The following is a 15139-nucleotide window of genomic DNA, read 5'->3' as shown; positions in this document are numbered from 1 at the left end:
CATTTATTTTTCTGGAATTGAGCTGCAGGAGTTGCTTGTATATTTTTGAGATTAATTCTTTGTCAGTTGCTTCATTTGCTATTATTTTCTCCCATTCTGAAGGCTGTCTTTTCACCTTGCTTATAGTTTCCTTTGTTGTGCAGAAGCTTTTAATTTTAATTAGGTCCCATGTGTTTATTTTTGCTTTTATTTCCAATATTCTGGGAGGTGGATCATAGAGGATCCTGCTGTGATTTATGTTTCTTATTTAGAAAGCCCCTTTACCATGCTGAGATTCTAAAAGAGGGGGGGAAAATCTCATGTTCTCTTTTCGTTTTCTTCTGGTTTTATTTTTAATGTTTAAATCTTTAATCTACTTGGGACTTATTTCTGTGTACAAAGTGAGGTGTTGGGTCCAAGTTTCTTCTCCTCCAAGAAGCTTTGAGTTGCCCTAGATCCTTTTATTAAATAAAGCCATACTTTCTCCACAGATTCGAAACCTACTTAGGTTTTGAAAGAAGGTCAGTGGCTTCTAAATTTGGCAGCAGGAGGAGATCCAAGCAGCAGAACCTCAGACTACGCTCTTATCTTTTTTTGAATTGTGTCTCTCTTCATTTGGAAAAAAGAAGAAATAAATGTGCATTGATCTGAAAGTTTAGTTCAACAAATAGCTGTGTGAGAGAATGGAAAGAACATGGGCTCAGGAACCTGACTTCGTTTCTCCTGTTGAGTGATTGTGGGCAAGTCACCTCACTGTTCCATGCCTCAGTTTCCTCCTCTGTAAAACAGACCTAATAATATCTTCTATGCTGTACTATATTGTGAAGTTCAAGTGCATTCGTATATGTGAAAGAGCTTTACAAATTATGAAGGGCAGTAGGTATCTTAGTTGTTCTTTGAACTTTTATAAGTTGGTACAGCATTACCACTTGACTTAGGCAACAAAATTCTAGATTTTTAAATGTATCCATCCACTTTCTTGAAATCCTTCCGACTTCTTTGGAGATGTTTAACTTCTTTGTCCTTGCTGGTGAACACTCTGGGTTTGCTAGTTTTGTTTATTTGTGTGTTTTCTGACAGCATCTGTGTTGGGGGAGGTAGTGAGAGGAAGAGTAGGGAAGTCTAGGAAGTTAGAATCACCCATTTGGTGTTGAGGAAGAGGGAAGTGAATCTGAGAGAGATTTGGTGGAGGGATGGAAAACGGAGAATCACAGGGACAATGAATCAGTTTACCTGCCATTTTAGAATTACTTTCTAGAAAATGTGAAAATGTTCTGCTTCATAATTTAATTTACAAGAGGGCAGAACAGCATAAAATGTTAAGAGTCAGATAGTATAGTAGTTGAATCAAAATCCCTTCCCTTTTGCAGGCCCAGTTTTCTCATCTTTGAAGTGGCAATACTTATATATGCATTCCTCATGCTTGTGTGAGACTAAATCAGGGATTGAAGCAGGCAGTCAAAGAAAAAGCATAAATCTCATAATAATGACCCTTGTGAAAAGAAGCAGAATCTGTCTGCACCCAGTACTGCTGGAGTCCAGGCAATTACCCTTGCCCATCCTGCAGACAAATTCCTCTCTCCACTTTGAAGCCAGCGGCAAACTGGACAGAGGAAGGTGCCTCTGATATCCCACCAAGTTTACAGGAAAGGACATAGGATGATGACTCCATCAGCACAAGGGAAAGGTAGAACGTTCAGGAGGAGAAGGGGTGGGGCCACTGAATGTGTGCCCCTATGTTGCTTCAGTCGTGTCTGACTCTTTGCAACCCTGAAGACCATAGCCAACAGGCTCCTCTATCCATGGGATTCTCCAGGCAAGAATACTGAAGTGGGTTGCCATGCCCTCCTCTAGGGGATCTTCCCAACCCAGAGATCAAACCTGCATCTCTTAATTCTCCTGCATTGGCAGGCAGGTTCTTTACCACTAGGGCCACCTGGGAAGCCTGGGGCCACTAGCCCGGGGATTTAAAAGAGAGGTGTCCATGGGGCCAGTAGGAGAAGGACCAGCAGAGAATCCAACCACCATTTGTGTTGCAGCTGTGGGACACTTAATGAAGAAAAATGTGACTGTGGCTTAATTGGCTGGAGCCAGAGAAATCTGTTCAGAATTCTCTCTGCTGTAAAGTCAGTTTTATCAACCATTCTGTAGATATGTTAGATGATGGCTAAGGTTGATCATGGCTCTCAATACTCAGAGCCCTTCCACATACATTATTGCAAATGCTTCTAGCCTCAGGGGAAAGGTGAACTCAAAACTCCTTTTCCACATTTAGCACATTTTATCAAGTTCTAAAACTTTGAAAACAAGTCACCCAAAAGCTCATCAGTTGGCCCAGATGTTGTAACAAATTACAATATTTTCTCTGTGTCAGTTGTTATGAATAAGTGAATTGTAAGGAGGAAACCACCAAAGGATGTCTGCACTTTTTTGTAAGGTCACATTATTAAATTTTCAATGTAAATTTTCTGGTTAATTATATACCAGCCTAGAGAAATGTTCATGTGTCTACGTGTGTGGGCTCTCATTAATAAACCACCCCCAGCAGGGCCAGCTCCATGGACATGTGGCCTGTGTAGTTACATAGGGTCCTCACACTCAGAAGAACCCCGTGGTTGGTTCAGGGCTCTGCTGTCACAATCCTGAAATTCTTCACTTGTTAACAAGAGGACTCACATTTCCATTTTGCACTGGATCCCAGAATATATTAGCCAGTCCTGTCCTGTTCACTGTGAAATATTGGACTTTATTCAAATGGCCAAACAAGTTTTTTGTGTGTGTTTAATTTCCTAGTTATCAGTATCTATTTTTTTTAATGCCTACTCTTCATAAGATATATATAAAATCATATGCTAATGCTTACAGGCAAAAATGCTTCATCACACTAATGTACACACAAATACTATGAATTTTGAATACACAGCAATAGATAAAAGGTTTTGAAAGAAAAAAACTGTAGTTGAATTAATTTCTTTGGTTCAGGAGGATTAATTCTAAACACATCATCTCCTATCCTTAGAGGAAGTGAAAGAGAAATAGAGGCTGAATAGAGAAGATCAGTCAAGGGTCTAGAAAAGAAACAGAGAGGAATTAGGGTGAGAGAAAGAAATGAATCAAGTACTGAGCCCTATAGTCTTCTTTCCATGGAAAACAAGCATTTCACCTAGCTAACCCCTTTCTAATATGTGCATTATCTGATGATATTTTTTGACTTACCAGGGAGACAGATTGTGTGCTGTCTTTACTGTGTGGTTTTTACATTTTTCTGCATCTCGCTTGCTTCAAAGCAGACTAGAAACCTCATCTTGGCGATCTCTTTGGGTGACTGGACTCAAAGTAAAACCAAGCTGTTCAGGTGGCTTTGATCTCTTAACTATCCCTGTGCTTGGAGGTGCTTTACTGTTTAGCCCGAAACCTGAAATAATAAGGTTTACATGTAAGTTAACCTCTTTTCTTATACTGTGCAAATATATATCTTTACCCCCCTGAATTTTCAGCACTGCTCTTTCAGTTTTGCAGTCCCAGGCTTGTCTTTCATCAAATTAAATGGATATGTGTTTGCTAAAAAAAATGATTCTGTTGCTTTAAGAGGGGAAAAAAAAAGTTACACTTGGTCAGTCTGAAAATGTAACACCTGGCACCCATATTTAGAAATTTTTAAACACACACACACACACCAGCCTCTAGCACTGAAGTGTGCAAAACATTACAGGAAGCTCATTGCTTAAAAGTAGTGTGAGTTGAATAATTTATTTGTAAGTCTGTTGTTTGGAACTTGAAAGCACTGTTCCCCATAGAAGCAAAGCTATAAATGGTGCTTTGGTCCCCAGGCTCAAAAAGACTGTTGGAAAAATGTCTGCTCTGGTGATGAAAATAGAAAACGACTCTGCAATATAGTAACTGAGCCAAAGAGAAGAACTAACAAAGTAAGAAATTGTTCGCTTTGAATGTTTGTGCTTGAAGAGGAGTGGGTTTCATCTGAGGAGGCAGTACTATAGGCGTAACTGGAGATTCCAGGGTGATCAAGGGTCATTTCCATAACCGAGGCTCTTTGGAAGTTCAGTTTAAAGCCTTGGTGTTCTCCATCCCCCATGCAAGAAGGGGTGCAAACCACAGTGATTTGCTGCCAACTTCCATGGTTGGGTTCTATTTTGGGCACAGAATAGAATGGAGAGCAAGAGAGGAAGGGAAATTTTCCTGAGATGTCTAAAGTATTGGAGAAAAAGAGAGAAGGGATAAATAAAGCCCTTTGACCTTGTGGTACCACAACTCCCACTGTTCCTTTGGTATAGAAAGTTCCCTTTGTGCCTCTCCTGCCGCACAGGGAACTTCCTACTTGTATGTAAAATGCCAGCTCATAGGTCATCTTCTCTGGGGAACTGTCCCCATTTTCCTCACTTCCCCACTAGCTCTCAGCACAGCTTATAAATATCTCTAAGAAAGCATACTTCACATCTCTGTGTAATTATGTATTTGTATGTCTCCTTCACTTGACTAGGACCCATCACAGGAAGAAATCATTTAAATTGATTTTTTTAAGTCTCAGGAACACACACAACACAAGAATGTGTATTTCATTTATCTAAGCAGGAAGCAAGCTGTGAGCAGAAGAAACAATACTAGGGGACATAGTGGGGACATCATTCTGCCAAAGGGGAATATTGGAGACTGTGGGGACAAGGTTTCAGATCAGAACCTTCCCGTCTCCCACCATTTACTTTGTTGGTCCAGAACCACTTGCTTGTTGCTCAAGATGAATGGTGAAAAGACACTTTGAGGTGGGTTAGATGAGATGGAGATTGCATGGAAGCCACTGCTTTATGTGCTATGGTGATAATATTTTGAAGTTTCTCTAATAGACAAACTCCTTCCAGTGAAAGCTTCTGAGTTTTATGTGGGGAACAACCACATGATAGCCTCTGACCCAGGCTATAGCGCATAGGATAGCCTCTGACTGAGGTCCAGGATGGAGCACAGGTTACCACTCTCCCTCTGACTTTGGAGTTTGGTTCGGGGAAGAGATGTGACCAAAATATCCAATCAGGGTAGATCTCACTTTTGAAGGTGCTGTCATGATTCTGTTGTACTTGAGCCTGAGGGTCTGTGAGGCTGAAATAGAACAGTGGTATCCTGGCGAATGTTTAATAATTGGCTCTCAAAAAAAAAAAACCCCATCTGAGATATTTGCCAATTAAGGAGACCCAACCAGTCCATTCTGAAGGAGATCAGCCCTGGGTGTTCTTTGGAAGGAATGATGCTAAAGCTGAAACTCCAGTACTTTGGCCACCTCATGTGAAGAGTTGACTCATTGGAAAAGACTCTGATGCTGGGAGGAATTGGGGGCAGGAGGAGAAGGGGACGACAGAGGATGAGATGGCTGGATGGCATCATGAACTCGATGAACGTGAGTCTGAGTGAACTCTGGGAGATGGTGATGGACAGGGAGGCCTGGCATGCTGCAATTCATGGGGTTGCAAAGAGTCGGACACGACTGAGCAACTGAACTGAACTGAAACATTCCACCATAGCTGATTTCAAGCTCCAACCTCATGTTGCTGTGATGGTAAGGTGGGATCACCATCACATGGTCCTTCCACCACAGTCAGAGATACAGTGGATTTAAATAACCTCAAGAGCACAGATAAAAGCAAAATGTAATAAAATAACTAGGAAATAAGGGTTTTGAGTATCTATTACCTTTGTTTTAATTACTACTTAATTGTATGCTTAAATAATTTATCTCTTTCAAACAATGACTGTTAGCAACAGGCTCACAAAGTGCCTAGAGTTTTAACGGTTGTTTCTCAAAAGCTGATATGAACTAGATCCAGCAACCCACTGAGCCACAGCCATCCAACCTGTAAGGAATTAACCAAGAGGCCCAGAGTGTGAAAAACAGTCCTAATCATAATGTTTACTATAAAACTCTGTAACCTGTTCAGCCCAGGAAAGTTCTGCCATTCATGGCTTAAATCGAGTGATTGATTAATGTGATTCCAATTTTTTCTTTCTTACCATACGGCTTATAAGTCTTTCTTTGCTTTTCTTTGCGATTGGGCTAGAGTATGCAGTATATACATGTATAGCTAATCAAATTCCACTTTAAAATAACACTATGCCACTTCACAAGTAGTGTCAGTACATTATAATAAATAATTCTAATTTATTTCCTCTCATCCTTTCTATTATTGTTGTCATTCATTTCACTTATACATAAGCATGCATAACCATATTCATTGAAAAAGACCTTGATGCTGGGAAAGATTGAAGGCAGGAGAAGAGGGTGACAGAGGATAAGATGGTAGGATGGCATCACTGATTCAATGGACATGAACTTGGGCAAAGTCTGGGAGACGGTGAGGGACAGGGAATCCCGGTCTGCTGCAGTTCCTGGGGTCGCAAAGAATTGGACACGGCGACTGAACAACAACAAAGCATATACATAAAACGTGTACTTAAACACACATACACTGTTGATATTATTTTGAATAAACTGTTATCTGTTAGACCGATTAAGAATAAAAAAAATAAAAGTTTTCATTTTACCTTTACCCATTCCTTCTTCAGTTCCCTTCCTTACTTTCTGTAAAATGATTTTGACCAATATTATCTTCCTTCTCTCTAGAGAACTTATTTGGGCTTCCCTGGTGGCTCAGTGGTAAAGAAACTGTCTGCCAGTGCAAGAGACACAGGTTCAATCCCTGGGTGGGAAAGATCCCCTGGAGAAGGAAATAGCAACCCACTCCAGTATTCTTGCCTGGGAAATCCCATGGACAGAGGAGCCTGGTGGGCTACAGTCCATGGGGTCACAAAAGGACTGGACATAACTTATCAACTAAACAGCAACAAAGAACTTACTTCAACTGTTCTTGCAAGGCAGTTCTAATGGCAACAAGTTCCCTCAATTTTTCTTTGTCTGATAAAGTCCTTCTCTCTTTCTTCTCCTTCTGGTATTCTCACTGCATATGCTACACTTTTTTAGTTATCCCATAATCCTTGAGTACTCTGTTCTGGGTTGGGGTGGTTGTTTTTTTTTCCCAATCTTTGTCCTCTTGGCTTTTCAGATTTGAGGATTCTGTTGAAATCTACTCTAGCTTTGAGATTCCTTCTCGAGCCAAGTTCAGTCTACAAATAAGTCCATCAAAAGCATTCTTTATTTCCGTCCCAGTGTTTTTTAATGTCTTACATTTCGTTTTGACTCTCCTTAGGAGTTCTGCCTCTCTGTTTACATTGCCTACCTGATTTTGCATGCTGGTTCCTTTATCCATTTGAGCCGTTAACAGGTTAATTATAGATGTTTTAATTTCTGGTCGGATAATTCCAACATCTCTGCCATGTCTGGCTATAATGTTTGCTATGTCTCTTCAGATTGTGGGGTTTTGCCTTTCGGTATGCCTTGTAATTTATTTTTTTGACAGCTAGACATGATGTATGAGGTAAAAGGAACTGCTGTAAATAGGCCTTTAGTTCCATGGTAGTGAGGTATGGGGGAGGGAGAACATTCTGCAGTCCTAGAATGAGGTCTCAGCTGTTCAGTGAACCTATTCCTCCGGACCATGAACTTCACAAACGCTTCTCTTTTTTATTCATCTCCCTTAGGTGGAACAGCATGACTCAAGTGAGCTGGAATTGGGTACTTCCCTTTCCCAGGTCAGTTGGGCTCTGATAATACACCAGAAGGTTAGGCTGTGGTTACCTAGTTTCCACTGGGGGCAGGGCTTGCTACTAATGGAGTGCTCTGATTTATTTCAAAATGTTTTCTTTTCTCCACCCTGACCGGAAGCTCAAGGGGATTTTTCTCTGCTATTTACTGTGGGAACTTGGTCAAACTCCTAAAGGTAAATCTCACAATATTGTTGGGGTCTCCTTAAGCCTGGGTCCTGCTGCAGTTTTTAACTCTCAAGAGTTGTCCCCACTGAGCCTCCAGCAACTCATCAATCACAGTTCAGGCTTTTCTGCACCCTCACTTGTTCCTACAGTGAACTTGCCGGTTTTGCCAGCAAGTTTCTGCTCTAGGAAGTCGTGATGACCTGTATTCACTTGTCTGCCTCTCCAGCCTTGGGGGCAGTTGTTTGCACTGTATCCTTCCTCCTACAGAACAAAGAAGAATTGTTGATTTCTTTCAGTCTGTTCAGTTTTTCACTATTGTTAGGATGGAGTGACAACTGCCAAACTCCTTACACGTGACACCAGCAATGTCAATGATTATTTATTAGTCTTCATTGAACTTGTTACAATATTGTTTCTGTTCAGTGTTTTGGTATTTTGGCCTTGGAGCGTGTGGGATCTTAGCTCCTCAACCAGGGAATGAACTCACATCCCCTGCATTGGAAGGTGCCAGCATGCTTAGCCGGATCCAACTCTTTGTGATCCTATAACTATAGCCCGCCAGGCTCCTCCATCCACGGGATTCTTCAGGCAAGAATATTGAAGTGGGTTCCACATCTCCCACAGTGGGAGGCAGATTTTTTTTTACCACTTGAGTCACCTGGGAAGCCCTGCGTTGGAAAGTGAGGTCATAACCACTGGATCACCAGAGAAACCCCAATGTCAATAATTTTTAACATCGATTCAGTTCCTGAATTGGAATAGTAGTTGCATCTCACATAATTTTTACTTTATTTGTACATATCTTTTAATAACCGTCAGGCTTAATTCAGAAAGCATTTATTATATGCAAATAATAGTATAGTTTTGTGCTTGCTCTAGAGAAAGACCAAAAAAATAGAATAGTCTTTTCACTGGAATGTTCATAATCTCATCAAGGTAATAGGATACACACTTAGGAAAATAATATATTAGAAAGTTGACATATGGCTAAAAGTAAAGACTGCGGTCCAAGAACCAAGGCTTGAGGAGGTCAGAGTAGCAACCCAGGTGGATCAGAAGACAGGACAAGCTTCTAGGAGGAATGTACCTTGAAGGTGAGTGGGACTTGGACAGGCCACAGGAAGTTAGAAAATGGTCAAAATTGGGGCCATAAAAGGGAGATGGAAAGACTGTGCCTGGGGATTCCTGAGCAGCATTCTCTTTTTGATGGAGAGGGCATTAATGAGGAGGCCTGGGGCACCGGGCAGTTCCAGCATCCCTGATGGCTCTGTAGAGGGGCTTGAGGTTGCCAAACATTTGGAGTCCTGCCGTTTTTTAAACTCTTACATGAAAATGTCAAATGTATAGAAAAGCTGAAAGAATGGTACTATAAATTCCTATATACCTACCACTAGCTGTCATTGCTAACATTTTTTTTTTCTGAATAATTTGAAAGTAAGCTGCAGACATTAAACCTCCCCAAAGTGTCCTTATAAGCCTTATAAAGATCTTTCTATACTACCTCAATACCATAACCATTCTTACGAATGTTAACAATTCTAGTATCATCTAATCACCAAACCATATTAAAATGTTCCCAATGGTCCCCAAATATCTTCTAGAGTTCGTTTCTTTCCACCAGCATCCTATTCGGGTTCATGCATTGCACTTGGCTGTTATGACTCTTGAGTGAACATCACCACTATGTCTCTTTTTATCTTTTTTTTTTTTGAACCCAGGTGGTTATCTTGTAGAATTCTGGATTTTTAAAATTGTATTTTTTCCTCTTAGTGCTGCCCAATTTGTTTCTCTACCACCTTTACTTCCTGTAAACTGGGCAAGACTTTTGGTTTATCTGGGAATGTCCTGCCTGTCTGAACACATAGCCCTAGTGTAATTGTTAAATGAGTCATCTTTCACTCTCAAAAGTACCTTAGTTTGGATGATTAACTTTATGTTCACTTTCTGCAAACGGGAAGTTAGGTCTAAAAATTGATTCGATTAGGATCAAACATTTGTGGCAACGATGCTTCTTAGTGAAATGCATTTAGTTTTGTATCACGTTAGGAAGAAGTATGGCTCCTACTGAGTTTGATCACTCAAAGCAATGACAGCTAGAGTTCATCTCTGCAAACATTGTTTTTTCCCTTCACAATTAGCTAGCAGCCCTTGAGAGGAGCCTTTACACCTTGAGAATATCCTTTCCCTCAACATTTCACCTCCTAGTTTCAGCATTAATCGATGATCCTCACCTTAATCAACTATTTATTTGAAGTTGCAAAATGACTTTTCTTATTCTGTAATTCTTTCTACATTTACTATAAGCGAGCATTCTTAGAAAATCAAGGAAGATTTTCAATTCCTCTTTTAAAAGATACTTCATTCCTTTTTAATTTATTAAAATTAAGTGAGTAAGGAGTTGATGGACTAGTTATCTCTAATTGTGGCAAATGGCTTTGGGTTTTGGTTTTATTATTGTAGGCCAGTGAATTTTAATTTGTTCAATATTTTAAAATAAATTACAGTCATTATTCATTTCTGTTGCTCAAATCACCTTCAAAGATCTGCTCCTGTGTCTTTGATGCCCTCCCCACCCATTCACTTTCCTGAATGTGTCTGTGTTTTTTGGCACAAAATGTTCCATGTTCATCTTCTATTGTCTACATTCCAGACCTGAAATCAACCCTTCCTTCTAGCCGCTAGCTCCTGCCAGTGGGGATTCTGTCTGTTTCTTGATAAAATTATAATTGAGCAACTTTTCATGTGTTTAAAGTCTGGAATATCATTGCTTTTAGGTCCTTTCTATATTTTATACTAGGAAATCATCAGTTCAGATTGATACTTCTAATAAATTTAACATTACCAAGTTTTTCTTTGATTTTAGGTTTGTATTTCTCCCCTCATACTAAGAACATTTGTTTCTACTAATATTAATGTATTTATTAGCTTTATCTACATTATACAAAAACACTTCAAAATTGTAATACACACTTTATTACTGAAAATATGAAGTAGAGTTTGAGATTTCTTTGTAACAGTTTCATTTTTAGACTATATTTCACTGAGGATGCACAGAGGATTATGTTCAAAAGTCAAAATAATTCTCTTTTCCAAGGTATGTTACTATTTACATTCATTTGTTTCTATTTATTTTTATTCTAAAGTTTGCCTTTCTAAATTTTTTGTGCTAATTTTGCTTCTAATGTATGTCAAACCATTATCTAGCTTAAAAGTCAAAACTGAAAAGATAGATCCAGAGAATCAAGCTGTACCACTTCTGCTCTATTTCCAGTTCCCTTCTGCCTCCTATAGGTGATTATTTGTATTAGTTTATGATTTATCCTTCTAGTGTTTGTGGCTCAGATGGTAAAGCGTCTGCCTACAATGCAGGAGACCTAGGTTTGATCCCTCGGTCAGGAAGATCCCCTGGAGAAGGAAATGGCAACCCACTGCAGCACTCTTGCCTGGAAAATTCCATGGACGGAGGAGCCTGGTGGGCCATGGGGTCACAAAGAGTCGGACACAACTGAGCAACTTCACTTTCTTTCTTCTTTCTTGCAAAGATAAGTGTGTGTGTTTCCTGTATCTTCTTTTTTTAAAAAAGAAGGAGCTTATACTGTCCTGACCTTGTCTATTCCACTTATCATATCCCAGCGGTCACACCATTTTTATGGCTTCACAGAACTCTGCTGTAAGGATGAACTAAAATTGATTTAACCAGTTCCCCACTGTAAAGCATTTAGGTTTTTCCAATTTTGGTTGCTGCAAATAAAACTAAAATAAATGATTCTGTGCAGATGTTGTACACATGTGTATGTGAAAGTGTATCTTCAGGAGCTGCTGCTAAGTCGCTTCAGTCGTGTCTGACTCTGTGCAACCCCATAGACGGAAGCCCACCAGGCTCCCCCGTCCCTGGAAGCCCACCAGGCTCCCCCGTCCCTGGGATTCTCCAGGCAAGAACACTGGAGTGGGTTGCCATTTCCTTCTCCAATGCATGAAAGTGAAAAGTAAAGGTGAAGTCGCTCAGTCGTGTCCGACTCTTTGCGACCTCATGGACTGCAGCCTACCAGGCTCCTCCAGGCAAGAGTACTGGAGTGGGGTGCCATTTCCTTCTCCAATGCATGAAAGTGAAAAGTGAAGGTGAAGTCGCTCAGTTGTGTCTGACTCTTCACAATCCCATGGATTGCAGCCTACCAGGCTCCTCCATCCATAAGATTTTCCAGGTAAGAGTACTGGAGTGGGGTGCCATTGCCTTCTCCCCAAACTGAGATTGCTGGGTTACAAGGTCAATGCATCTGTTTTAAAGTTAGATATCCCCAGTTCCCCTCCATGAGGACTGTAACATGTTATTAGCAAAGAGCACCTGTTTCCTAAGAACTTCCTATCAGACTTTCAGACTTTTAAAATCTGATATGTAAACATCTATATGTTCTGGTTATAAACTTCCTCTTAATAGGAGATGGATTAAGCATCTTTTCATCCATCTAAAGGCTTTTCAAGGTCTTGGGTTTTGCCCACATTTTTTCCATCTCAATTTTTAGTAAGTCTTTATCTATTAGGGAGAGTAATCTTTTATCTGTGACCCATGAGGCAATTCTTTACTCCCAATTTGTCCTTTGTCTTTTGATATTGTTGATAATGCTTCCTTCCCCCATGAAAAAGTTCTTTATGCTTTTCTAGTTAAATTTATTAATCCTTCTCTGATTGCTTCTGGATTTTAAGTCATAGACATGGTTATAAAAAATTTAACAGTGTCTTCTTTTGGTACAGGTATGGCTTTATATTTATAGTTAGATTTCTGATCCATTGGGAGTTTTTCAAATGGTTTGAGGTGTAAATCTAAGTTTTATCTTTTTCCTAAGTGGCTTTGCAATTGCCCTGCTTATTAAAAAGTCCAGCTTTCTCCTATTAGGTATGCCACATTCATAAAAATTAATCTCCTTACATTTTTCTGATTTGTGTCCACACTTTCTCTTTAGTTCCAGTGGTCATGCAGAAATACCATGCCATTTTTATTAGAGAGGCTTCATAGCATACTTTGGGCTTCCCAGGTGCTCTAGTGGTAAAGAATCTGCCTGCTAATGCAGGAAATGCAAGGGACACAGGCTTGATCCCTGGGTAGGGAAGATCCCCTGGTGGAGGGCATGGCAACCCACTCCAGTATTCTTGCCTGGAGAATCCCACGGACAGAGGAGCCTGGTGGGCTACAGTCCGTGGGGTCACAAAAGAGTTGGACATGACTGAAAATACCCTGATGCTGGGAAAAATTGAAGGCAGGAGAAGGGGATGACAGAGGATGAGATGGTTGGAGGGCATCACCAACTCAATGGACATGAGTTTGAGTAAGCTTTGAGGGTTGGTGATGGATAGGGAAGCCTGGCGTGTTGCAGTCCTTGGGGTCGCAAAGAGTCGACATAACTGAGCGACTGAACTGACTGACTGCCTGAAGCAACTTAGCATACACGTACGCATGCACAGCGTGCTTTAAATCTGAAAAGTCTGTCTCCTTCCACTCCCATGATCTTTGTCAGAGATGTCTTGGCAACTTTTGCTTGTCTTTATAAACAAAGGAACTGTAGAATCTACTTGCCTCTGGCATGGTTGGAGAAGAGGATCTCGCTACTTTTCTCGGCATCACATTAAACTTATACATTAAATTGGACATAATGGCATTCATGACGTTGAGTCATTCTATGCAAGAACATAAATTGTCTCCCCATTTGCTCAAGTCTGCTTTTATTGGGGGCTCTCTGAATCTAGATAGTCTGTTTGGGTAGGAAGATTGGGGGACTAGTCAAGCTTCAGATAAAAGGTAATAGAAAATTCTAATCAACAGTTCCTACATCTGTTATTAAGGACTTCTCCTGGCGTCCAGGACCTCAACCCCTGCAGGCTCTGAGCCTTATCTTGGCTTTCTACTTCTCTGATGCACCCATTCCTTGGACAAATCCTCTCCACCCTTGCCTGCTCTCTGGCTTCTTCATGGCCCTGACTAACAGGGAAGACCTGACCTCTTGACTGTCTAGGACCCCACATATCTGCCTCCCACCTTGCCTTTGGATGGCAGTTTCTGGCTGGTGGCTGGTCCATGTGACTGATAAGGAGAGTGGATGTTTGAGAACCAGTCTGCCCAAAAGGATGGTCATGTGCAGGGAATTAGCCAGGAATAAGATGGATCCCCAAGGTGAGACTCAGTGGCAGGGCATGAATGACATTTATACTTGGTTCTAAAAGAAAGGAAAACTCTCTGAAATCCTTTTTAAGAGTCAGCAGTTGGAAACATAGCCCGGAATGAGAGTGGGTGTGCATCTCGCCACAGAGGAGAAGCAGGAGGCTGAGGAGTGATCAAGGTGAGGATATAGGGTGGAGTGAGAGCAGGGTGAAGGTGGAAAGCTTACAAAGGAGAGTCCTGTTGGCAGACTGGCTCCGTGGGCTGAAGGCAAGGGAGAAGGTGAAGGTGAGACATGGGCAAGGAGTTATCTGTCCTAACAACAGGCTATTGTAATGCTCTAACTGACCAAGGACTAGAACTGATTATTGGACTGTTTTCTTCTAAGTTGTTCCCCTTGTCAAACAGATACTGCACTCCAGGCAATTTGATATACAGAATATTGAGTTTAGGATGTCCCTGGTGGTCCAGTGGTAAAGAATCTGCCTGCCAATGCAGGGAACATGGGTTCTATCCCTGGTCTGGGAGGCTTCCACATGCCGGGAGGCAACTAAGCCTGTGTGCCAATGAGAAGCCCATGCACGAAACTAGAGTCTAGCCACAACTAGAGAAAGCCCATACACAGCAACGAAGACCCAGCACAGGCAAAAATAAAATAAATAAATAAATATTTGAAAAGAGTATTCAGTTTATTGGACAGATAAAATAGGGAACTGATTTGTCTCATGAAAGTGAAGCCCCGAGCTTCAAAGAGCCTTTGCCCATTTGTTCAAGTCACAGATGTGCTGTCTTCTTCCCTCTTCCTCCCTTCTTGCCCCTTCCCCACAAAGGAGAGCAGATGGACCATGAGCAGCATCTGCTTCACTTCCTGTTTCCTCTTGGCCTTTACCTGGCCTCTTCTGTTATTTTTTGCCGGTGGTTTACCCAGGCTCCCTAACTTCCTCCCAGATCTTCCTCCATCTGGGCCCTTAACTGGCACTGGCCAACTAACGAGGCATGGGCCTGACCAACGGCAAACTCCTGCCACTTAAGCCTGCAGGTGTCAGAAAGCCACCAGGGCCACTGTTCTTATATGACAGCCTCCCCAACTCCACCCCAAGAAAGAGGGCCAGCACAGGGGAAAGAAAATGAATAGTTTGGGGGTTAAAGGGCCCTGGCTCATGGATCATGAAGACTGAGTGG

The sequence above is a fragment of the Budorcas taxicolor genome, chromosome 23, assembly GCF_023091745.1.
Source record: "Budorcas taxicolor isolate Tak-1 chromosome 23, Takin1.1, whole genome shotgun sequence".
Classification (NCBI taxonomy): Eukaryota; Metazoa; Chordata; class Mammalia; order Artiodactyla; family Bovidae; genus Budorcas; species Budorcas taxicolor.
This window is presented reverse-complemented; position numbering follows the sequence as displayed.